Genomic DNA, 27,326 nt, shown 5'->3' with positions numbered 1-27,326 from the left:
TAGCCAGCTCAAGGTTTGATCAAGGTCAGTGTCAGGGTTAGAGTTAGGGTAAAGGTCACGGTCAAAGGTCGAGTCAGTATATTTTGGGTAGCATTTTTTTTAAACTAATATCCGTGTCAGTTGTGGTGAGTATGTTTAAGGTAGGATATAAAAAAGCAAAATGCACACTATTTTTTCTGGGCCCTACTACGGGTACAAATGTAGCACTAACTCTTGGTGGAGCTGCTGGTTTATGGTTTATAGCGGGCTGTTACCTTCACTCTTGATACCTCTGTTTCACCGGCACCGGGTCTAGGGTCCCGTTGAGTTTACCTCTGGATGATGTAAACACTAACGCTTGAGTAGATTTTTCAATGCTTTAATGAACAAATAACAAAGGAAGTAGCAGCAAAGAGGCAGAAGGAAAGTTGCAGGGAAGCTCAAATACCTTTCCTTAGTATTCTTTAGAACATTCTCTGGAATTGAACACTTGCGGTTGAATGGTTGAATGCGCTCCCCCTTGTGGGATTCAATCTTTGCCTGCCTGGATAGGCCTCTCTCACTTGCCTAGCAGCCAGTACGCAGCACGAACAAAAGTCTCTGCCACAGACTTGTTTGGAACAAAACCCGTACGATCCTCTGCCACAAGATGTATTAGTTTGCAATGAATATCAGACACAGTACTTGAACCTCTAAGCCAACCCGGCAGTACTATACTGTAAGATTACTTCAGGATACGTCCTCCAACTGAGTCACCAGGCCCCTCTCCAGACCAGCACTCTGCATGATCCTTCCATGACGGGTCCTCCCCTGGGATCTCCTCGGTTGTCCAGCTTCTTCTCTCAGGATAGACAGCTCAGGACCATTCCTCTGCTGCTGTGGAAGGCCCCAGACAGGCTTCTGGGCCCACCTACACGCCGCAGCGACGTGGGCCTCCGGAACGGAGGACCACGAGGTGGTACTCTTAACGCATACCTGTCGACCAGGAGGGCCAGCAGGTGTCTGAAAACGAACCCCTAAACATGGCGTCTGCCCCATAAATACCCTCTCCCAGAATGCAATTCGGAGGACCACCTCCACCGAGTTGTCTCCGGGACAGAGAAGCACTCATACGCTTCAACACATTGCTTTTCCAACACCAGCCGATGGTGACAACGACACCCACCGGCACAATGTGGAACTACATGCAACTCAGCCAAGCTGAAACAGAGGCAAATCTAACTTCCTCTAACAAGTAACCCACAAGATTAACCTATCAGCGGTAGATTAAAAAAATCTACCAGCGCTACACAAACAACATATAACATACACATATGTGGTATTACTACAAAAATCATGAGCTGGAGAACAGGAAATAACCATTACTATTTACCACCAAAAGAAAGTCCAATTTATCCTGAAACAACAAGGTATGAGCCACCTGTATACACAAAGTAGTTGTGATGATATGTACACTTTTACTGACACATGTCAAAGTTGCAAAATTGTGTTCATGCATTAAAGCGGTTGTAAAGGCTGAAGGTTTTTACCTTTATGCACTCACTCCTCACTGGCTCAGATGCAGCAACAGGAGCCATTGGCTTCCACTGTTGTCGATCAAAGTCAGTGAGCCAATGAGGAGAGATGGGCGGGGCTGAGCCTCGTCTCCGTGTCTGAATGGACACACAGAGCAGCGGCTCGGCTTGGGTATCTTTATAGCAAACTGCTTACTGTGGGGGCACTAGTCATAAAGGAGGGGCCAGGAGCGCCGGTGAGGGACTCAAGAAGAGGAGGAATAGAGGCTGCTCTGTGCAAAACCATAACACAGAGCAGAGAAGTATTACATGTTTGTTATTTTTAAACAAAAAAAAAACAAGACTTTAATATCACTTATTTTACCGTCACCACTAAGGGGTTAAAATGCCTTATGTATGTTATAGCATTAACAGTATTCTTTATTGGCAACACCTTAATGCAATAATATGGAGGGGTATCCACATACACTATATTATCAAAAGTATTGGGACGCCTGCCTTTACACGCACATGAACTTTAATGGCATCCCAGTCTTAGTCCTTAGGGTTCAATATTGAGTTGGCCCACCCTTTGCAGCTGTAACAGCTTCAACTCTTCTGGGAAGGCTGTTCACAAGGTTTAGGAGTGTGTTTATGGGAATGTTTGACCATTCTTCCAGAAGTACATTTGTTAGGTCAGACACTGCTGTTGGACGAGAAGGGCTGGCTTGCAGTCTCCACTCTAAGCGAGTTTGGGGTGGGGAACTTGACTGGCCTGCACAGAGTCCTGACCTCAACCCAATAGAACATCTTTGGGATAAATTAGAGCGGAGATTGTAAGCCAGGCCTTCTCGTCCAACATCACTGACCTCACAAATGCACTTCTGGAAGAATGGTTAAACATTCCCATAGAGACACTCCTAAAACCTTGTCGACAGCCTTCCTAGAAGAGTTGAAACTGTTATAGATGTAAATATTGAACCCTATGGACTAAGACTGGGAAGCCATTAAAGTTCATGTGTGTGTAAAGACAGGCGTCCCAATACCTTTGACAATATAGTGAATAAAAACTGGCTAAAAGACAGAATTCAGAGAGTAGTGGTTAATGACTCTTTCTCTGAATGGTCTAAGGTTATCTATGGAGTGGTGTACCCCAAGGTTCAGTGCTGGAACCCTTACTTTTTAACTCTTTCAACGACTAATGCCGCTTACACACGATCGGAATTTCGGCCCGCAAAAGACCAATGAGAGTTTCTCGTCGGAAAATGCGACCGTGTGTATACTCCATCGGTCTTTTGCTGGCCGAATTCCAGCCAGCAAAAGATTGAGAGCATGTTCTTATTTTTTCGGTTGGGAAAAGTTCCTATCGCCGAAAATGCGATCGTCTGTATGCAATTCCGACGCTCAAAATCCCTACACATGCTCGAAAACAATTTGACGTATGCTCGGAAGCATTGAACTTCATTTTCTCGGCTCGTCGTAGTGTTGTACGTCACCGCGTTCTTGACGGTCGTAATTTCAGTGAACTTTTGTGTGACCGTGTGTATGCAAGGCAAGCTTGAGCGGAATCCTGTCGGAAAAGCTGTCATATCTTTTTCTGACAAGAAAACCGATCGTGTGTACGCGGCATTAGCCTATTTCTGACATTTGTTGCTTGCACGTTAAAATCTGTATTTTTTGCTAGAAAATTACTTAGAACCCCCAAACATTATATATCTTTTTTTAGCAGAGAATCTAGAGAATAAAATTACGATCACTGCAATATTTTATGTCACACTGTGTTTGCACAGCGGTCTTTCAAATGAAATTTTTTAGGAAATAGACACTTTCATGAATTAAAAAAAAAACTAAACAGTAAAGTCAGCCTAATTTTTTTATATAATGTTAATAGCTGATGTTACGCCGAGTAAACAGATACCCAACATGTCACGCTTTGAAATTGCGCACACTCATAGAATGGCGACAAACTACAGTACCTAAAAATCTCCATAGGCGGCGCTTTAAAAAAAATAACAGTTACCAGGTTAGTTACTGTCATTTTTTTTTAAACGGTGCCATTGGTAGCCGAGTGAACAGGAGGTGACATTGCTTCCATGTTTACAGAAAGAAGACTGGAATAAAGCCGTTTCACGATTCGTTCCAGTCTTACTCTAGCCGGCAGAAGTGCTGGATCGTGTCTCGGGAAGAGCGGCGGAAGGCAGCGAGAGGGGGGACGTCCCCTCTTGCTCCTCCGGTAAAACAGGCGAGCGGCTTTTTGTTATCCCTGAAGAGCCGACCGCCCGCTCTAAAAAAACGGTACCAGGATGATGCATGCAGCTGCATGCATCATCTCGGTATAACCCCTTAAAGCCAAGGCCGCATATGTGAATATACAATTGATATACGGTCTGGGTTTAAAAGTAACATTTCAGTCTTTGCAGATGACACCAAGCTATGCAGTGGAATAACGTCCTTACAGGATGTCTCCAATTTACAAGCCAACCTCAATGCTCTATCTAATTGGGCAACTAAGTGGCAAATGAGGTTTAATGTTGATAAATGTAAAGTTATGCACTTGGGGGCTAAGAATATGCATGCATCATACATACTAGGGAAAGTACAACTGGGGGAATCAATGGTGGAGAAGGATCTGGGGGTTTTGGTAGATCATAAGCTCAATAATAACATGCAATGCCAAACTGTGGTTTCCAAAGCGAGCAAAGTACTTTCTTGTATTAAGAGAGGTATGGACTCCAGAGAGAGAGATACCATTTTGCACCTGTACAAATCATTAGTAAGACCTCATCTGAAAAAAGCAGTTCAGTTTTGGGCACCAGTTCTCAAAAAGGATATCGGGGAACTGGAGAAAGTGCAGAGAAGGGCAACCAAACTGATAAGAGAAGAGGAGATTAAGGGGGGATATGATCAACATGTACAAATACATAAGGGGTCCAAATAGTGAACTTGGTATTGAGTTATTCACTTTAAGGTCATCACAGAGGACAAGGGGCACTCTTTACCTCTAGAGGAAAAAAGACGTCATCTCCAAATACGGAATGGTTTCTTCACAGTAATGCCGCGTACACACGATCGGGATTTTGGTCGGAAAAAGATATGATGGCTTTTCTGACGGAATTCCGCTCAAGCTTGCTTGCGTACACACAGTCACACAAAATGTCGCTGAACTTTTGACCGTCAAGAACGCGGTGACGTACAACACTACGACGAGCCGAGAAAATGAAGTTCAATGCTTCGGAGCATGCGTCGAATTGTTTCCGAGCATGCGTAGGAATTTTGTGCGTCAGAATTGCCACAGACGATCTGGCCGAAAAATTGAGAGCATGCTCTCAATCTTTTGCTGGCTGGAATTCGGCCAGCAAAAGTCCGATGGAGCATACACACGGTCGCATTTTCCGACCAAAAGTTCTTATCGGTCTTTTGCTGGCCGAATTTCCAATCGTGTGTACGCGGCATAAGAGCTGTGAAAATGTGGAATAGACTCCTTCCAGAGGTGGTTCTGTCCAGCTCAGTAGATTGCTTTAAAAAAGACCTGGATTCTTTCCTAAACGTACAGAATATAACTGGGTACTGACATTTATAGGTAAAGTTGATCCAGGAAAAATCCGATCGGGGATCAGGAAGGAATTTTTTCCCCTGCTGTAGCAAATTGGAGAAAGCTTTGCTGTGTTTTTTGCCTTCCTCTGGATCAACCGCGGGATTGCATTAATATTATTATTATTCTCTTTTTTATTTTTTTTTTAGTTGAACTAGATGGACTGTTTTTTTTTCAACCTGACTAACTATGTAACTATGTAACTATGTTTGACCATATAGTGTATACAAACACACACCCAACGATCAATTTAATGAAAATCCTGTTAACCTACCAGTGGTTATGGGATAAAACTTTCACAAACACAGAAAGAACATCAAAAGTTCTAACCATAGAGGAAATTGAACCCAGGAACCTAGAGCTTCAAAATTTATGGTCCACTGAGCCGCTATGCCTTTCTTATACAGACACTAACAAAGCTAAACTGATAAATATTATGGCAATTTCAATTACAACAGCAATTAAGTCATTCACTTATATTCAGGGAAAAAAACTCTAAATGGAGAAATGACAAAGACTCGTTCACTGATGGTGTATGCCTAAAGGTAAGAAAATGTAAAAATTGCAAGTTTCTTAGGAAATTCATACATCATGTTTTCTCTGCAATTCTTTCCAAGGTTTCCATAAAATGATGCTTGTAAGGAACGCTGCAATTAGAGAGATCCATTACATACTACACTTGTGACTAAGGCTGCTGAATTTTAAGTAGGGAAAGTAATGTGTCACTGAAGATGGTATTTATGGCACAACTGTGGAGTAGGGGAGACTGGCATGGTTGTACCGGAAGACAGGTTTGCCTACTGCATTCAGCTGGTCATTTTATTTTTAGAACAATTTTTTGTCGTTGTCAAGTGTAGTGCTGAGCTGGGATTTTAAAGCGGGAGTCCCGCAAATTATTTTTTTTTTTTAAAGTCAGCAGCTACAAATACTGCAGCTGCTGACTTTTAAAATAAGGACACTTACCTGTCCCAGGGTCCAGCGTTGGCGGCACCCGAGGCCGAACCGTCCTTCGGTCCTCGGATGCTGCCGCCGCCATCTTCGGTAAGGGAATCAGGAAATGAAGCTTTGCGGCTTCACTTCCCGGTTCCCTACTGCCCATGTGCGAGTTGTGCTGCGCAATCCGAATGGTCCCTGCTGTCTCTGGGACCCGTGTGTGTCCCAGCAGACAGCGCGGGGGGACGGGAAGTTGTGTAGAAGTGGGTGCAAATACCTGTCTTTGACAGGTATCTGCACCCCCCTCCCCCCCCGAAAGGTGCCAAATGTGACACCGGAGGGGGGGGGGGGGTCCGAAAAGCGGAGGATCAATTTTTGTTTGAACCTCCGCTTTAAGGCAGCAGTATACTTTTTTTTTTTTTTTTTTTTTAATCTCAAAGAACTTTATTAAACATTGGGGGTTATTTACTAAAGGCAAATCAACTTTGCACTACAAGTGCAAACTACTTATGTTAAACTACAAAGTGCACTTGAAATTGCACTGAAAGTGCACTTGGAAGTAAAGTCGCTGTAGATGCGAGGGGGACATGCAAGGAAAATAAAAAACAGCATTTTAGCTTGCACATGATTGGATAATAAAATCAGCAGAGCTTCCCCTCATTTCAGATCTACCCCTAAGATTTACAGCGACTGCTCTTCCAAGTGCACTTTCAGTGCAATTTCAAGTGCACTTTGCACTTGTAGTTTGCACTTGTAGTGCAAAGTGGAGTTGCCTTTCGTAAATAACCCCCATTGCGTACAAACAGTACGAATTCCAGAGCATACGTACACCAGTAGTGCAAAATAAACCGTACAACACTCAAGGTATGTTGGACCATCAGCAATACAAAGCGTCCATTCACCAGAATATACAGAAACCCACACTTGATAATACAGCTTTTTATGTTTCCTCTCACCTAGACAACACAATGAACAAATCTTTAAAGCAGTAGAACTTTGATTGTAATGAGTGCATCAGTTTTGCTTCTCCTAGAATTCAGCAAACCGCATCAAAGTCAAATTTTGAGAGGCAAATTTTACACAGTTGTGGCCCCTCAGAAGGCCGCCGAATAGGGTAATGCCAAACACAAAACATGAAGTGGGTGCTAAAACCCCCCTTTCCCCCCCAAAAAAAATCCAAACCTTGGAAAATCACTGCAAATTCGTTATAGGACAAATCACAATCTCACGTCTACTATATTAACCACTTCAGATCCACGCTATAGCCGAATGATGGCTACAGCTCGGATCTGCTTTACCGGGAGTACGTCTATTGACATCCTCCCCTTTCAAAGCTGGCCACGCCCCCGTGCAGGCCGCGTGCGCTGTGATCACCCGAGTCAATGAGACTCAGGTGATCACAGATCGGAGTAAAGAGTCGATCCCGAAACCTTACCACATGATCGGGTGTCAGCCAATGATCACGTGATGTAAACAGAGGATCGGTAATCGTTTTTTTTTTTTCTTCTCACGTTGAGAGCGTGAGGAGAAAAAAAGCCGATCACCGGCTTCTGTTGAAGGGACATCGGTCCCAAGCAGGGAGAGGCGAAGCTGCCTCATATGTGCCCACCAATCAGTGCCCACAGTGCCCACCAATCAGTGCCCACCAGTACATCAGTGCCACCTACCAATGCCCACGAGTGCCACCTATCAGTGCCCACCAGTGGTGCCAATCAGTGCCTCATCAGTGCCTCATCAGTGCCACCTAGCAGTGCTGCCTATCAGTGTCGCCTATCAGTGCCCATCATTGCCACCCATCAGTGCCCATCAGTGGTACCCATCAGTGCCCACCAGTGCCACCTCATCAGTGCCCTCCAGTGCCGCCTATTAGTGCCCATCAGTGCTGCCTTATCCGTGCCCATCAGTGTTGCCTTATCAATGCCCATCAGTGTCGCCTTATCAGTGCCCATCAATGCAGCCTATTGGTGCCCATCAGTGCAGCCTATCAGTGCCCATCAGTGTAGCCTCATCAGCGCATATCAATGAAGGAGAAAAATTACCTGTTTGCAAAATTTATTAACAATATATAAAACGGTTTTGTATTTTTTTTTTTTATATCGTTTTTTTAAAATTTTTTTAACAAAAAATAAAAAACCCAGAGGTGATCAAATACCACCAAAATAAAGCTCTATTTGTGGGAAAAAAATGATAAAAATTTCATTTGGGTACAGTGTTGTATGACGGCGCAATTGTCATTCAAAGAGTGACAGCGCTAAAAGCTGAAAATTGGTCTGGGCAGGAGGGGGGTTTAGGTGCCCAGTAAGCAAGTGGTTAAAAAATTAGACAAATATTGAAAAAATTGATTCTAATGCAGTGTACACACGGTCGGATTTTCTGATGGGAAATGTTGGACGTGTGATCTTGTTGTCGGAAAGTCCGACCGTGTGTATGCTCCATCAAACATTTGCTGTCAGACTTTCCGCCAACAAATGTTTGATAGCAGGTTCTCAAATTTTCCGCCAACAAAACTTTGTTGGCGGAAAGTCCGATCGTGTGTACACAAGTCCGTCGCACACTAGTTCACGCATGCTCGGAATCAAGCAGAAGAAGCCGCACTGGCTATAGAACTTCCTTTTTCTCGGCTCGTCGTACGTCTTGTACATCACCTTGTTCTCACATTCGTAATTGTTGGCCAACATTTGTGTGACCGTGTGTATGCAAGACAAGTTTGAGCCAACAACCTTCGAACAAAAATCCACGGTTTTATTGGCGGAAAGTCCGATCGTGTGTACGGGGCATATGTCATAGTTCTATAATGAGTGATGTTTGCAGTGCCATATTCTGATACCAAGCATGATCAAAGAATATAAGCCGAAGACTGATAAAAAAAAAAACACTGCCAGCTGAATTTAAAGTGTAACTAAAGGCAAAACCTTTTTTTTATTATATTAAATATTGTAAAGGAGGGTTAAACCCCTGTAAATTTTTTTGTATCTGTGTCCTATTGGGGAGATTTACCTTCACTTCCTGTCCCATAGCCAAACAGGAAGCGAAATAAAATCCCTCCAAATTAAAGTGATTGTAAAGGTTTGTTTTTTTCTTAAAATAACAAACATGTTATACTTACCTGCTCTGTGCTCTGTTATCCTCCTTTTCTGGGGTCCCCCAGTGGCGCTCCTGGCTCCTCCTCCTCCTCGAGTGCTCCCACGGAGAGACACTTTCCATGGGGGCACCCGTGTTGGCATGCCCCTGAGTCCTGCTGCTGCGTCCACTGACACAGACAGCAGGACTCGGCTCCGCCCCCCGTATCACTGGATTTGATTAACAGCAGTGGGAGCCAATGGCTCCTGCTGCTATCAATCAATCCAATGAGGACCCAAGACAGCGGCTGGAGCTGCTGGGCTTGTTCTCGTCACTGGAACGATTGAGTTCAGCTAAGAAAAAGGGGGGCTCCGGGGGGCAGCTACACCACAGAAGGTTTTTCACCTTAAAGCGGAACTTCAGTCATTTTTTTCCGTTTCCATCTATTAAATCTTTTGCCCTTGTTGTTTTAACTTTGGATAGTAAAACTTTTTTTTGTGCCAGTAAATACCTTATACAGCCCACTTCCTGTGTCTTGTCTGGTCAGTAGCCTAGGATTATGACATCATCCACAGCTCTCTCTCATGCTCTTGTGAGAGTTTGCCAGAAAGGGAGGGGGGAGGAATCATAAAAGGGCCAATGAGAGCTGCAGAGCTGGAGGTGTGCCTCTGTGTAAATCCAGGAAGTGAACAGGCAGCAGCTTCAGCTGCCCACAGGTAAAATGGCTGCAGCCAGACTCAGTGGAGGGAGATTTCTGCAACATATTTGGCAAGTACAGAATCACAGTATATATAAAATAATATACAAAGTGGTTGGAGGGAAGCTTCAGAATGGCAAAGATGTTTTTATTGCAAATTATGTGAGCAGACTGCAGTTCCTCTTTAATACATAGAATTCATTAAGGTGAAAAACCTGGAGACATTGCAACTCCTTTAAGGGAATCTCTTGGAGCCCCCAGGTCACCAGAATTAATGTCCCCATTGGAAGATTTCCTCTCTATTACAATTGGGAAAATAATTATTTGACCCCCTGTAGATTTTGTATGTTTGCCCATTTAGACCCCTTTCACACTGGAGGCATTTTTCAGGCGCTCTAGCGCTAAAAAAAGCGCCTGCAAAAAGCCACATCTGCAATTCCAGGGTGAAAGCCTGAGTGCTTTCACACTGGGGTGCTGCACTGGCAAGATGTCAAAAAAAGTCCTGCAAGCAGCTTCTTTGGGGCGCTTTAGGAGCGGTGTATACACCTAAAGCGCCCCTGCCTATTGAAATCAATGAGCAGTGCCACCAAATCGCCGCTTTTTCGGCACTTTTAACCCTTTATTCAGCCGCTAGAGGGGGTTTAAAGCACCAAAAAAAGTGCTGCAAAAACAACGGTAAAGTGCCGCTATGACTAACGGCGCTTTACTGCCGATGCCCGGCGCTGGCAGTGTGAAAGGGCTCTTACAAAGAAATTAAGGGTGCATAATTTTTATCAGAGGTGTATTTTTAATGATAGAGACAGAACATCAAAAAAAATCCAGAAAAAACACATGATACAAATGTTATAAATTGAGTTGCTGTTCAGTGAGTAAAATAAGTATTTGACCCTCAATCAAAACATGACTTAGTTCTTGGTGGAGAACCCCTTGTAGTTGGTTACCAGGTTTTCACACATCTCAGAAGGGATTTTAGTCCACTCTTCTTTACAGATCTCTAAACCCTTAAGGCAGTGGTTCTCAACTCCTGTCCTCAGGGCCCACTAACAGGCCAGATTTTAAGTATTACCTTGGGGAGCTGCAGAATAGAATACTGCAATCACTGAGCGGCAAATGATATCACCTGTGATGTATTTAAGTTATCTTGCAAACCTGGCCTGTTAGTGGGTCCTGAGGACAGGAGTTGAGAACCATTGCCTTATTAGTGGCATATGTTTATCAATGAGGTATGCACCAGTCTTCCCCCTTTTTGTTGGTAATTATAGTGGTTGTAAACTCTCACATATACCCAGTGAAGTGAACAGCCTCAGATGATACACAGAGATGAAACAAATCCTCCTACACAAGTTTTACTTGTATATCTGCTGTCTTCTTCTTTCTACATTCTTTGGAAAGTGCAGATCGTGTTAAAAATCTTTCTTCCTCTTTCAGCAGCACATAAGGGTGGGTGGGAAATCTGGACTTACACTGTGTGTTGTGAGCTGCTTCTAGGAAAGGGCCCCCCCCCTTCCACATAGGCAGAGGAACGAAGGAACATGCAGATCTGTACTGTGAATAGACCAGCTCCCTGCTTATCCCCCCCCCCCAACACAAATTTTCAGCTACCATTATCTCATGCGTCGGAGAACTTGTCAGTGACTCGTGCTGATAACAGAAGAACGGAGCACCAGAGAGAAACGGCACTTAGAGCTTTGGAGAGAGACAAGTTAACACTGCAGATTTATGTGCTTAGTTCAAATTTCATGAATGAGGTTTGTGACTGGATTCACTTTAGGCGGGGGGCTCATGGAACCCAGTTTACTTTGAGAGGTCGGGGAACTCCTTGTTCAGCTCCACAGGCCCCTCTTATGTGTAAGTCACCCTGTGTCTATTAGGGGCAGATTACTCCAAATGGGACAGTAATATTTATCAACAATATCCCTCAAAAAAAATATGAATATAAAAGGGGGGGAGATTTGGGACTTTAGATGAGGCACAATAATGTGCCTCCATCCCGATATATCGGTACACATAAAGAGGGAAGTTGGGACTTTAAATGAAGCGCTTGGGTAGTGGAGGGGAGATAGACCATAGTAGAAATGCATTAAGAAATGTTTATTGATTATAAGGAGTACCAAAACAATAAAAGAGTAATCATTTCATATACAGTAAACAATTCATAAATACATGCATAGGTAATGTAGCATAGCATAAATGTAGTAAAAATTGTATATACGTGTAGCAGCACAGGGTCCAATATAAATATAAATACAGCAGTAATAAGGCGTAGTATTGCTAGCGATAACAAGCCTGATACCAACACATGCACCCACATGATAAATATGCATTTCTTAAATAAGGAAAGAGTTGATGTAATAGAGGAAAACGGATGGTAACAATGGTTCCATGTAGGATGTAGCTGGGGCATCATAAATGTAAAGCTCGACGCGTTTCGTGGGTATGTTCCCACTCATCAGGAGCTGATGCGATTGGGTTTCCTAAAGGATATATATATAAGAGTATAGTGAACCATAAAGTTCATATAAGGTAAAAATCAATATTCGATATCTATAGCTGTTTATACCAAACGGACTCACCGACTCAAGCAAAGTGCAGTGTGCTGTGGTGGGAGCAGGGTGGGCCAGGGCCATAGCCTCTCCATGGGAGCTGAGGCGGCATAAATGTAGATGCGACATCGGGCAGGAAGAAGGAGATAGAATGGAGTAGAGAGTGTCCACAAGTGAAAATGTATTGTCGTAAGAACAGGCAATTCTGGGAACAAAACAATATGTTTCATTAGGTGTATATCTAATTAATAATGATATTAAGTAAGTAATAAAAATAGATAATGTACCCAGGGAGTTCCAAAAGCGGTGATAATGTGAATAGAGAGTGTGTGTATATAGAGATCTGTGTTTATAAGTGAAGGCATAAGAGTGGGGGTAGAAGTGACCAAAAGAAGTGAAGGCGTGAGAGCAAAGGGTGTGGGAGAAATTAGAAAAGAATAGTGACAGATAAGAGAGAATAAGATAAGACCACCATAGAAATAAACACATATACCAAGAGAGAACCAAAAAACAAAGCAGGAGGGGAAAGAGAGGAAAAGGGGACATAGAACCTACCCAGATGCAGCATCAAAGGCACCAGCAACCAAACGTGCAACGTAGGGCTGGTCTGCATAGACCCCAGAAAGAGACTGGCCGTGTGAACAGCCAGTTCCAAGTGGGGAGTATAAATATGCCGCCAACGCCACGTGGGTGACGCAGAGGAGGAGTCGCCGCACCTGAACCGAGTTACACTCAGCCGTCGGTGTGGAGAGGCTCCTCCCTAAGGGCACCGAGATGGAGACACGCTGAACGTCGGAGCAGTGACGTCAAAGACTGACGTCACGCGCACGACGCAGGGGGCGTGGCGCCGATGCGCAAGGGGGCGTCCGCCCGATCCCCCGATCATGCAGTAGATGGGGAGAACGGGAGGACCCACTGGCGCATCGCAGCTCCCGTAGAGAGGAGAGCCCAGCACCACCTGCACGCCCAACCACCACACACAGAGCACAAATGCTGGTCAGGTGGCAGGTGTGTCTGGGGCATATGTAAGAAAAAAACCAAGTGGGGCATGGGATCAGTGACCAAGTTGCTGCATGAAAAAAAAGTTGAAATAAAGAGTAAATTAGACAATAATATGTCCACAACTAGGGAACGTATGTGTCTGTTCACGTATAACCGGGACACTGTCCTATACATAGTGATCCCCTATGAAATAGGGGCGAACCTCACACAGGGATGGTAGGGGAACACTACCAATCCCATATAACCAATTGCTTCCATCCCGGTAATATTTGAATATAAAAGGGGGGAGATTTGGGACTTTAGATGAGGCACAATAATGTGCCTCCATCCCGATATATCGGTACACATAAAGAGGGAAGTTGGGACTTTAAATGAAGCGCTTGGGTAGTGGAGGGGAGATAGACCATAGTAGAAATGCATTAAGAAATGTTTATTGATTATAAGGAGTACCAAAACAATAAAAGAGTAATCATTTCATATACAGTAAACAATTCATAAATATATGCATAGGTAATGTAGCATAGCATAAATGTAGTAAAAATTGGGGGATCGGGCGGACGCCCCCTTGCGCATAGGTGCCACGCCCCCTGCGTCGTGCGCGTGACGTCAGTCTTTGACGTCACTGCTCCGACGTTCAGCGTGTCTCCATCTCGGTGCCCTTAGGGAGGAGCCTCTCCACACCGACGGCTGAGTGTAACTCGGTTCAGGTGCGGCGACTCCTCCTCTGCGTCACCCACGTGGCGTTGGCGGCATATTTATACTCCCCACTTGGAACTGGCTGTTCACACGGCCAGTCTCTTTCTGGGGTCTATGCAGACCAGCCCTACGTTGCACGTTTGGTTGCTGGTGCCTTTGATGCTGCATCTGGGTAGGTTCTATGTCCCCTTTACCTCTCTTTCCCCTCCTGCTTTGTTTTTTGGTTCTCTCTTGGTATATGTGTTTATTTCTATGGTGGTCTTATCTTATTCTCTCTTATCTGTCACTATTCTTTTCTAATTTCTCCCACACCCTTTGCTCTCACGCCTTCACTTCTTTTGGTCACTTCTACCCCCACTCTTATGCCTTCACTTATAAACACAGATCTCTATATACACACACTCTCTATTCACATTATCACCGCTTTTGGAACTCCCTGGGTACATTATCTATTTTTATTACTTACTTAATATCATTATTAATTAGATATACACCTAATGAAACATATTGTTTTGTTCCCAGAATTGCCTGTTCTTACGACAATACATTTTCACTTGTGGACACTCTCTACTCCATTCTATCTCCTTCTTCCTGCCCGATGTCGCATCTACATTTATGCCGCCTCAGCTCCCGTGGAGAGGCTATGGCCCTGGCCCACCCTGCTCCCACCACAGCACACTGCACTTTGCTTGAGTCGGTGAGTCCGTTTGGTATAAACAGCTATAGATATTGAATATTGATTTTTACCTTATATGAACTTTATGGTTCACTATACTCTTATATATATATCCTTTAGGAAACCCAATCGCATCAGCTCCTGATGAGTGGGAACATACCCACGAAACGCATCGAGCTTTACATTTATGATGCCCCAGCTACATCCTACATGGAACCATTGTTACCATCCGTTTTCCTCTATTACATCAACTCTTTCCTTATTTAAGAAATGCATATTTATCATGTGGGTGCATGTGTTGGTATCAGGCTTGTTATCGCTAGCAATACTACGCCTTATTACTGCTGTATTTATATTTATATTGGACCCTGTGCTGCTACACGTATATACAATTTTTACTACATTTATGCTATGCTACATTACCTATGCATATATTTATGAATTGTTTACTGTATATGAAATGATTACTCTTTTATTGTTTTGTTACTCCTTATAATCAATAAACATTTCTTAATGCATTTCTACTATGGTCTATCTCCCCTCCACTACCCAAGCGCTTCATTTAAAGTCCCAACTTCCCTCTTTATGTGTATCAAGAAAAATATGAAGACTATTCCTGGTTTGTTTGATTATGAATTATACATGTTAATTAAAAGAGCTGGTCACTGTAAATGTAGGAGCCGGATAGTCTGTTAATGGTGGTCTCCTGCTATTGTCTGTTTATTAAGGTGTATGTGTTTTCTGCTAAGCATGTCTGTCCCATTGTTAATTTGGTCACCTATTGTCTGATTAATCACAACATTGTCTGGGTGGGCATTGGGTCACCTAAGCTGGTTTAAGTGACTAGTTAATTAGCTCATGTTAATTATGTTTCTGGTTACAGTTTGTATTGTTAGGCTAATATGATCAGGAGGGGACTGTTCTCCTGTGGGTTATAAAGTAAGTCGGAGTTTCAAATAAACAGTTTCAGTTTTGCAGCTGAGCTAATCCTATCTGGTTCTTGGTTGCAATATATGGCTATAATATCTGATATCTATGTTCAGACTGGAGAAGTGCTATAATGACGGAAGCACTTAAGCGGGGTGTGGGACAGTTCCGTCACATTTGGTGGCAGCAGTTGGGTGCTTCCTGCAGTCTGGGACATCCAAACCTCCACTGGGATCCAAGGTCCAAATAGCAGAAAAGGAGAGGTACAGATACCAGCCAGCATGGAAGAGGAATTCGGAAGGAGGTTGCAGGAGATGCGGATACAGCACAAGGGACCAGTGTCAATACAGGTCCTGCTGGGATGAAGCAGACAGCTGAGTAAACAGGCTGGTCTGGGCAGAGATGTGACTGGACGAGAGCTATGGAGGCCTCCGGTGGCATGTATCCCAAGCATGCCCTTGGATAGCCCAATGGTAAGCTTTGGCTACAGCGGCCTGGGACTGTTGTACAAGAAGCTGTCAAGGGACCTTAACTTTGGGAGTAATCTGGAGTGGTGGTTGGAAGAAATCATGGATTACATAGAAGAGATGCTGAACATCTCGGAAGTGCTCTGGGCACTGGAAGATATGGAGTTTCTAGCCGTTCAGGAATGGGAGCTGGAGATCGCCTACAGAAGGCTGCTAGACTTTGCTCAGCGCCAGGGCTGGGCTCCCTTTGCCTGGGACTATGCAGATGAACCAGCCAACAGTCCTGAAATCTTGGCTGAAGTGTCAGCAATGGGGCAGGGTAACAATGTGCTTTGCCCATCTTCACCCACAGCTATGGAAGCCGAGGTCTTATGGCGGATGCAGCAAGTGTTGACTCACCTTGACGATTCTGTTTCTGCACAGGATGAGCTTGGATGGAGAAATGCGTCTGTCCAATGGCGGGATAAGGGTATGGGAGATGGAGCAGTCGGCTCATCTCCCCAGACACAGATCACAGAAAATATGGATTTAATTGACTTTCATCAGAGGATGCTATGGATGATGAGTCACCTGCCAAAGTGTCGGCACTGAGCCCAAGTGCGACCAGCCCGTGCCCTGGACATTCCGCAATTCCAGAGACTGGGGATTAAATAGACTTTTCTGCTGAGGAAGAACAACCTGGTGAGCCTCCAATAGAAGAGCTGGCATTGGGCCGGACATTACTGAGCTCTGCCCAGCGTCAACAGCAGCTTCAGCCTTCCTGAGAGAAGAAGCAACCAGCCTTTCTCCCACACTACTGACGGGGACATGGGATTTTCTGCCAGCAGCATCTGTGGAGTTACAAGAAACTTCTCCAGTTGAAGCGCTGATGACCGGATAGAGGGTCCAAGTCCTCTGCCCCACACCTGCGGCAGTTCTGGAGGCCCAGGGTGAGAAGGTGACGGTCACTCCCCAGCAGCAGATTAGGATACGGGGGGAAAAGGGAGAGGAGGTTGTCGTCCTCCCTCCCCAACAGTTAGCCAGAGCCGATTATGTGGAGTCCCCAGCAGAAGTGCTGGCAACAGGGCAGAGTGATACCAACCTCTGCCCAGCACTGGCAACAACGGAGTTCCAGGGAGCCGGTGCAGTCGACCCCTCTCCCCAGTGACAAGGTGAGGTAGTGAAGCTTCTACACCCAGCTGAAGCGCTGGCAGCTTGACAGAGAGTCAACTACCTCTGCCCCACACCTACTGATGACAACCATTTCCTGTGGCAAGGAATGCAAATCAGGTTGACTGACTATGTGAGTTCACTCTGCCCTCAACGAACAAAAGATGGATTTCCTGTGGTAGTGGATGGGACTACAGTCTCCACCTGTATACGCCAGGGATGCTGGGTAGTCGGCCCAGATCCCCAACAGCATGACGGAGTAATTCTAGCCACAGAGGTTGGCTGGGTGAGTAATGCTCGGTTCGGGACAATTTGTTTGGGGTACGGTGTGGGTACAGGCATTGTGGGACTGGAACTACAGACTAACTTTGAGGTCAACCCGTCTGGGTACTCCTCCTTTGTTAGTCTCCTGTCGAAAGGGGAGATATGTGATGGGAGTCACTTTGGGCGGGGGGGGGGGCTCGGGGAACACAGCTTACTTTAGAGAGGTTGGGAAACTCCTTGTTCAGCTCCACAGGCCCCTCTTATGTGTAAGTCACCCTGTGTCTATTAGCGGCACAGTGTGACCGAGAAAATGATAGACAACTACTTAATGGACACAGAGAATGTTGTTTGGATTACTTTAAATGGGACAGTAATGTTTATTAACAATATCCCTCAAGAATAATATGAACACTATTCCTGGTTAGTTTGATTCTGAACTATACATGTTCATTGAAAGATCTGGTCACATTGGCCTCTGTTCCATGTTCTTCAATGTAGGATCCGAACAGTCTGTTACTGGTGGTCTCCTGCTATTGTTTGTTTATTAAGGTGGTATGTGTTTTCTGCTAAGCATGTGTAGCACCCTTTACCAGTAGGTAGGAACTAGTAAGGTATTTTTACTAGGTTAATCCAGCACAGGCAAATTTAGGCAGGCTTATGCTGCAAGCTAGGCCTGTCTGTTTTGATCTGGGAGTGGTCAGAGTAGCAGTGGGTGTGACCACCTGCACTTCAGTTCAGAAGCGCCTCCCCTGCTTCCAGGGAGAATATTCTGGAAGAGGGGCTGGGCCTGGAAGTGGAGTGGCTGGCAGCTTGTGTGTGAGCCCTGACCAATCCCCAACTGGTATTGGCAGGGGGTGGGCCTCATATATAAGCTGAGGTGATATGCCACTGGGGAGGAGAAGTCAGCTGAGTGAAGTGAGGAATGGCATGTTAGACAGTCGCAGGAGACCATCCCCATCTGGGGGGGTGCGCCGATCACAGGAGAAGGCCCGGGGAGAGCTGTGAGGGAACGTTGCCTCTACACGGTCATTGGCAATGTCTCTGCCACCACACGGTCGGATGGCAGGGAACTTCTGGAGCAGAGGGGTAGGTGAAACTGTTGGTAAGCATGGTCCAGTCAAATTTCCTCATCAAGGACTCAGAGCTGTTGGAAGGTCGGTGAGTGTTACCACAGTGGAGGGGTGGAGGTGCCAAGGAGTCTGTGAGGGAACTCTGCTAGTACGCGGTCACTAGCGGAGTCTTCATCAAACACACGGTGGATGATGGGGAGTCCTGAATCAGAAAAGAGACTGTGGGGATCTGTATCAAGTCGATGTGGCCACATGCGGGCACATGATTTGCAAGTTGGGCTGGCTGGGAGCAGTAGTCCATATTTCCTAGAAGACATGCTTTTAACCCACTAGGCCTCTGGGGAGAGGTTCTGTAGGCCTCAGGCCTAGTGGCAGCGAGCAACCAGAGCCACAGTATAGAGGGTTATTCAGAGTGGGCCCCTACTATGCAATAGAAGAGGATGTGTCATATTTCAAGTAGTAACTTTGTGCAGGAGGAACCAAGTGTAAAGGAGGAAACAAGTTATGGGAAGGAGGTGAAAGAGATCTAAGAACTCTGCTTTTACACCAGGGATCTCAAACTGGCGGCCCTCCAGCTGTTGTGAAACTACATGTCCCATGAGGCATTGCAAGGCTGACAGTTACAAGTATGACTCCCACAGGCAGAAGCATGATGGGACTTGTAGTTTCGCAACAGCTGGAGGGCCGCCAGTTTGAGACCCCTGTTTTACACGGTCAAAAGTGGGGTCTCTATCCTTCACACGGTGATGGATGGAGAACTCTTAGAGGTAGTAGTATGCGGAGGTCGAGCTGCAGGAGGAGCAACAATTTGCATGGAGATGCAGGAGGAGATTCATATCTAATGTACTATGCACATTCTAGCTTCTGGCTCTAACTTTATCAAAGTGTACTAAATCCTTAAATATGATGACAAATACTTATACTATGGGCCTCTCATATTCCTATCCCTATCCAAGTTGTATCCCCCAATAAAACAACAAAAACAAAGGTTGCAAAAGACTGTTCATTGTCTCTGGATGTGATGTATGAAGTCTGGCAGTGGGGTGATTTGGCGGATTGTTTGTTACTAGCTGCAACACCATGGCTACACATGTCTGTCCCATTGTTAATTGGGTCACCTATTGTCTGATTAATCACAACATTGTCTGGGTGGGCATTGAGTTACCTAGGCTGGTTTAGGTGACTAGTTAATTAGCTAATTTTTATTATGTTTCTGGTTACAGTTTGTATTGTTAGGGTAATATGATCAGGAGGGGACTGTTCTCCAGTGGGGTATAAAGTATGTGTCTGAGTTTCAAATAAACAGTTCCAGTTTTGCAGCTGAGCTAGTCCTGTCTAGTTCTTGGATGCAATATGTTGCTATAATATCTGATATCTATGTTCAGACATTAGGAACAGGCGGCCCCCGGGTTACAAATAAGATAGGGCCTGTAGGTTTGTTCTTAAGTTGAATCTGTTTGTAAGTCGAAAAATTTTTTAAGTGCAGCTCCAGCCAAAAAAACTATTGTTAAGCTTTTTGGATAACATAGGGAAGGGTTAACACCCCTGTAATGTTTGTTCTGCTGTCTGTGCCCCTGTTCAGAAGATTTCATCTCACTTTCTGTCCCTGTGACAATTGGATTATGAAAATTTTGGGTTGGTGTGGAAACAAGCCTTGGTGATAAAGCATTAGTGGATGTACCTTTTTCCCATAACTCTTACAGGTGTGAATTTCCCTTCCTAGGGGTAGATTTCCTCTCACTTCCTGTTGTCTCCCTCCGTTTGTAAGTAGGAGTCGTTTGTAAGTTGGAAGTTTGTAACTATGGGACTGCCTGTACTGACAAAAGCACTTAAGCAGAGTGTGGGACAGTTCCGTCACAGGGTTTACAACCACTTTAATGATTTCAACCAAGGGGGAATCTTCTCTTTTTCAGAGATTTCTGCAGCATAAAAACCTATAGGAATTTTTTTAAACCATAGCCATTACAAATCCAAATGATGGTGTCACACCAACATAATTTATTCTCTGTAATGTCGAATAAATAAGTTGAAAAAGAGCAACACCTTCATTATCGTCTTTTGGAAGGGTGTGGAGACACCAAGTTTAGCATTTAGATCTTACCTTCGGTGTTTCCAGCAGATAATTATTCAGTCCAGCTACATCTTAAATATCATGATCATATCAACAGCGATTCAGACAATGCCGTCTTTGTTGCATTGCCTTTTTACATTGGGGGGAAATATGTTGGTACTCCAGACTACAGAATCGTGAGTATGGTGAGGTCAGAAGGCTTACAAAAAGAAGACATTTTTACCACAGGTAAAGACAAATGATGAGGGAGACCTTGCTGGTGAAGACTGGAAATGAAAAGCAGATTTTGTATGTATAAGATAATTCTCCTTACAGTCATACACAGGCATAGACCAGCACTTTAAAGAGAACCAGTCATCATTTGGCTCCTGCAAGAATCCTAACATTTAGTATTAAAATTATTATAAAACTGCACTATTAACTACGGTATAAAATGTGTATATGTACCCACCATTTATTAAATTTTATAGCTAATTTCCAGGCAGTTGTGTGTTTATAATCAAATCCTAAAACATGTTTTTAAATGCCATTTGTGCAAATACTCGTATATAACTTGATCTCAGTCATTTTTATTCCTCTCTACAGCAAAGCTCAGAGTGGGAGAGGGTGGAATAGCACTTAAGACTAATGCTGCGTACACACGAGCAGACTTTACGGCAGACTTTGCTCGGCTGACTTTTCGACAGACTTTATGACGGACTTTCTGAATGAACGGACTTGCCTACACACAATCCACCAAAGTCCGTCGAATTCATACGTGATGACGTACGACCGGACTAAAACAAGGAAGTTCATAGCCAGTAGCCAATAGCCGCCCTAGCGTGGCTTTCTGTCCGTCGAACTAGCATACAGATGAGCGGACTTTTCGACCGGACCCGATTTCGACGGATTGATTTAAAACATGTTTCAAATCTAAGTCTGTCCAACTTTTGAGAAAACAAAGTCCGCTGGAGCCCACACACGATCGAATTGTCTGACGAAATCCAGTCCGCCGGGCAAAGTCTGCCGTAAAGTCCGCTCGTGTGTGCGTGGCATAAGGGTGAGCTAAGGTACAAGCCAAAGTCAGTTTGGCCAAACCTGCAAGAAATTTTCACATAATAGCAGTCTGCTGGTCCAACCAGCTGTGGCCATGGAATTCAACAGCCACACCCAAGGGGTAGGGATACTGGTGACACCATTGACTTAATATGGCCATATAGCCCTATTTGGTCAATGATATTGTCCAAATAAGCCAAATGAGGTCAATGATGTCAACAGCATCCCAGCATTGGGCTGGCTGCCTGCTGTCATGTGCCAGTCTCCTGTGAGTTTTGTCCAAACTGAGTTTGGCAAGAGCCTTAGTTCGTCCCTGCTTGATGCCAAAGATGCTCAGACCAAATGAAAATCAAACTCATAATAACTAAAGATGACGAAGGGGAAGTTGTCTCCCAACGTGTCCTGTGCATGCTCCAGCAGTGACATTACACAGGGGGCCAGAACTGTTGAAACTGGGTATGAGCGTGGCTCATCTGTATTCATGCCAAGTTTTCCAGGTTACCAATTGTCTGGACGCTGATTTTCTATCCTTACCCATGCCCTTGACCAGGGCACTTGGAGGACATCTTAGGCGCCCCATTCTCATCTTCCCAGAATCTTCCCATGTTCTTCCACCAGTGATGTTTTTTACCCTATGAGTAGGATACTTTGTTCCTAATCAAGCATTTGATTGACAATACTAAACTATGATTTTTGAGTTGAGTTCCTCCCTCCCCCTTTCCTCAGTTCATCCCTAGCCAGGATCATTTAAATGTCCTAAACAGCTGCCGCCATGGAATTGTCCACCCCACAGCCGCAACAAATGGCAGGAATGCTGGTGACATCATTGATCTAATATGTCCATATTTGGTCAATGACATTGTTCAAATATGGCCATGTAGCCATATAAGGGTAATTATGTCAACAGCATCCCACAGCAGGGAATTCCACAGCTGCAGCTGATTGATCTGCAGCCTGCTGTCATATGACAGTTTCTTGTGAGTTTGGACAGAACCTTAGTTCATCCCTACTTAGGACCATTCAGATGTCCTGCATGCACATATGCTGACAAGGAACTTGCTGACACCCACTCACAGACTAGGGGTTCTGCTAAACTGCGTTAGAGACTATATGTTCGGCTTAACTGCGTTAGAGAAAAAAGTCAAACCTCGTGCTATGATCTGCCCCATCTGAAACATCCAGAAGCCCAATCCAATAAATCAACAAAGATCAACATAGAGCTCTTCCAATTCTAGCTCTTTTTATTCCAAACTTTTTTATATATACAGAATCACAGGATAATCGTAGCATACTGATCGAATCAGATCATTGCAACATTTCATTTCTGCCCAGACCTCAGTCCAGAGCTGTTCTCAGAGCTGGAACTGGAATAGGAAGAGCTGGTACTGAAAGTCCTCTGTGAGGATCTTTATGGATTCTGGCTGTACAGTTTGGCAAGTCCAAAACAAAAGACATGTAGTGCTTCTATCCTTTCAATCAAGGGAGAGGAAATCTGTACCAGTGCTTGACTCTCAGCCTCCACAAGCTGCATGTAGTATCAATCAAATAAAAAATAGTCGGCTACACTGTTACCGAACAGCATAAAAAATCCTTTATTTAAAGCAGAACCATGAACACCGCAAACCAAACACGCTATTTAATTAATTATTAATATTCATTGCAAACTCACCCATCTATCCATGTCTCTATGCTTAATTTTGTTGAGAAAACGCTTTTAAGGCTGGATTCAAGCCTATGCATTTTTTGTGCTTTTTGCATTTTGCAGATTTGCCCTACAGAATGTGTTCCATAGGAAACAATGTTAAATGGACTGTAGTGCAAATCTGCAAAATGCAAAAAGCACTAAAACTGCTTAGGTGTGAATCCAGCCTAAAAATGCCCCCCTAACATTTCTGACTGTGGCCATCTTGAGTAAGGGCAGATCAGGCGCATACCTAGAGCGGGGCGGATCCTATATCTTACATCTTTAAAATGTAAAAACACCCACAAAGATTTGTAATGTTTTCAAGAATTTGTATTGCACAAATTCATCAGTTCAAAATCAGTGCAGGCTCACCAGTGCCCATCAGTGCAGGCTCACCAGTGCAGGCCAATCAGTGCCCATGAGTGCAGGCTCACCAATGCCAATCAGTGGCCATCAGTGCAGGCTCACCAGTGCCCATCAGTGCAGGCTCATCAGTGGAAGCTCACCAGTGCCGGCTCATCAGTGGAAGCTCACCAGTGCCGGCTCACCAGTGCTGACTCACAAGTGCCAATAAGTGTAGGCTCACCAGTGCCCATCAGTGCCGGCTCATCAGTGCAGGCTTACCAGTGCCAATCAGTGCCCATCAGTTCAGGCTCACCAGTGGCAATCAGTGCCCATCAGTGCAGGCTCACTAGTGCAGGCTCACTAGTGCAGGCTCACCAGTGCAGGCTCATCAGTGGAAGCTCACCAGTTCCGGCTCACCAGTGCAGGCTCACCAGTGCCCATCAGTGCCGGCTCATCACTGCAGGTTTACCAGTGCCCATCAGTGCCGGCTCATCAGTGCAGGCTCACCAGTGCAGGCTCACCAGTGGCAATCAGTGCAGGCTCACCAGTGCCAATCAGTGCCCATCAGTGCAGGCTCATCAGTGCCCATCAGTGCAGGCTCACCAGTGCCAATCAGTGCAGGCTCACCAGTGCCAATCAGTGCCCATCAGTGTAGGCTCATCAGTGCCCATCAGTGCAGGCTCCCCAGTGCCCATCAGTGCAGGCTCACAGTACCAATCAGTGCAGGCTCACCAGTGCCAATCAATGCCCATCAGTGCAGGTTCACCAGTGCCAATCAGTGCAGGCTCACCAGTGCCAATCAGTGCCCATCAGTGCAGGCTTACCAGTGCCCCTCAGTGCAGGCTCACCAGTGTCCATCAGTGCCGGCTCACCAGTGCCCATCAGTGCCGGCTCACCAGTGCAGGCTCACCAGTGCCAGTCAGTGCCCATCAGTGCAGGCTCATGAGTGCCACGCTTTGCCCATCAGTGCAGCCTCACTAGTGCCAGTGCCCATCAGTGCAGGCTCACTAGTGCCAATCAGTGCCCATCAGTGCAGGCTCACCAGTGCAGGCTCACCAGTGTCAATCAGTGCCCATTAGTGCAGGCTCACTCATGTCAATCAGTGCCCATCAATGCAGGCTCACCAGTGCAAATCAGTGCCCATCAGTGCAGGCTCACCAGTGCCAATCAGTGCAGGCTCACCAGTTCCAATCAGTGCAGGCTCAGCAGACCAGCTCAGGGTGGCAGACACAAACACCCCTCCATCTTCTCACACCATCTCAGGGTGGCTAAAGTGACTGGGTGGCAGACACAATGCCAACCCACACCCCCTACACCCTTACCACAAGCTTATCGCAGGCGTTTGGCTTAGCCTCAGGTACACACGGACGGCAGCTAGGGAGGTCCGGACTCCAGGGGACACAGCGGCAGCCGTGCCGCCCAGGCTGAGAATAGTGACAGGCCTGACTCTGCAGCACAGCAGTGGTGGGAGGAGTGAGGAGGAAAACACAGACCAGGCCAGGCTAGTGTGGCGACGGGGGTGTTCTGGCCAAAAGAAAACTGCCAAAGGGAGCAGCCAGAGCTCTCGCCACCCTCGGGACGGTGCCACCGACACCCCTCCCCCCCTTTGGTACGCCCCTGGGGGAGATGATTCATGTAGCATTTACTTACTGTAATCCACCTGACCTTAGCTCAGCCAAGCAGACATGACATGTGCTTAGCTGAGAAAATTCCTTCTCCCCTCCTGAAAACTCCTGGGATGTATGACATAATTTGCCTTAAAGGGGTTGTAAAAGGTAAAGAACAAATTACAGCCAGCACCTCTGTTCTTTTAATCTATCCTACACTGTGTAATTGTTTTTTTTAAGCGATGCCTGTAAATACCTTATCTTTGCTCTTTTATGGCTGGTCACGTGTCCTCCGATCTATGGCTGCAGAGGGAGAGGCAGAGTTCCCCCTCTGACGTCAGCCGGGAAGGTCACGTGACTAGCCAGGAGAAAGATAATGTATTTGCAGGCTTCGTTTCACAAAAACAATTACACAGTGTAGGTGAGATTAGTATAACAGAGGAGCTGGCTGTAATTGTGCTTTACCTTTATTGCCAGCTAGGGGGGGTGAGATAGGGAGAGACACACAGGAGCTGACAGGCAGGGAGGGAGAGACGAGAGCTGCGGATGACGGAGGCACGTAAACTGACCAAGGTAATCAGGGACCAGCAGCCATGGCTTACCGTGGTCAGCACACAGAGGGGGACACAGGAACAGGCAGGATCAGACAGGTTTTTTACAGCTTAGAAAGGGGCAGATTAGACAGCACAAGCACTGTGCGGTTTTACAACTTTAGCTCTGAAAGTTTTACCCCCCTTCATGACCAGGCCTTTATTTGCAATACGGCATTGCGTTATTTTAACTGACAATTGCGCAGTCGTGCGATCCTGTACCCAAATGATATTGATGTCCTTTTTTTTCCACAAATAGAGCTTTTCCTTTGGTGGTATTTGATCACCTCTGCGGTTTTTATTTTTTGCGCTATAAACAAAAAAAGAACGAAGATTAAAAAAAAAAAAAAAATCTTATTTTCTGCTATAAAACACACCCAATAAAAAAAATCTAATTTCTTCATCAGTTTAGGCCAATATGTATTCTGCTACAAGTTTTTGGTAAAAATCCCAATAAGCGTATATTGAACTGTGCAAAACTATGGGAAGGATTTATGGAATTTTTATATTTTTTTACTAGTAATGGTGGCGATCAGCGATTTTTAGTGGGACTGTGACATTGCGGCAGACAAATCTGACACTAAGTGACACTTTTTGGGCACCAGTGACACCAATACAGCGATCAGTGCTAAAAAAAATGCACTGTCACTGTACTAATGACACTGGCAGAAAAGGGGTTAACATCAGGGGTGATCAAAGGGTTAAATGTATTCCTAGGGGGTGCTTTCTAGGTGTGTGGGGGTTGCTTGTACTGTGGGAAAGCAGAGATCTGTGTTCCTGCTTAGCAGAAACACAGGATTTCTGTCTCTCCTGCTAGCAGAACGCTGATCTGCCTTGTTTACATAGGAAGACCACCGTTCTGCTTCTCTCATGAACAATTAGCAGGTCCCGGCGGACATCGGGTCCACCAGACCGACCGATTGGCTCCCGATTTGTCCAATCGCTGGTGGTGCAAAGAGGTGATCACGTACAGGTAAGTGATTTCGCAAACACACAATAGTTAAAATATTTGTGCAGATACTAATGCGCTGCTATGTGCATCACTGAGAAAAAATATTAATGTGTGTCAAAAAATATAATAATTTATTGTAGCAAAAAATTTTATTATATTGTGCAAAGGTTACTGAACTGCTGCAACCACTAATGTGGTAAACTCGACCCATTAAAAACAATAGTGTCCAGATTTGAAAATGGTGCACAAACATGAACTTAAAATCAGCACCAATCACAAAACCTTCCGGAGACAACAAGAAAAATAGGATTTTTATAACAGCTTACCTGTAAAATCCTTTTCTTGGAGTACATCATGGGACATAGAGCCTTAAGTAATTACTTAATGGGTTATAGGCCACCTTTAGGTGATGGACACTGGTATACCTAATACAGGAAGTTCACTCCTTATATAACCCCTCCTCCTTCCAGGAGCACAATCAGTTTTTGTAGCAA

This window comes from Aquarana catesbeiana, linkage group LG05 (genome assembly GCF_042186555.1).
Source record: "Aquarana catesbeiana isolate 2022-GZ linkage group LG05, ASM4218655v1, whole genome shotgun sequence".
Taxonomy (NCBI): Eukaryota; Metazoa; Chordata; class Amphibia; order Anura; family Ranidae; genus Aquarana; species Aquarana catesbeiana.
This window is presented reverse-complemented; position numbering follows the sequence as displayed.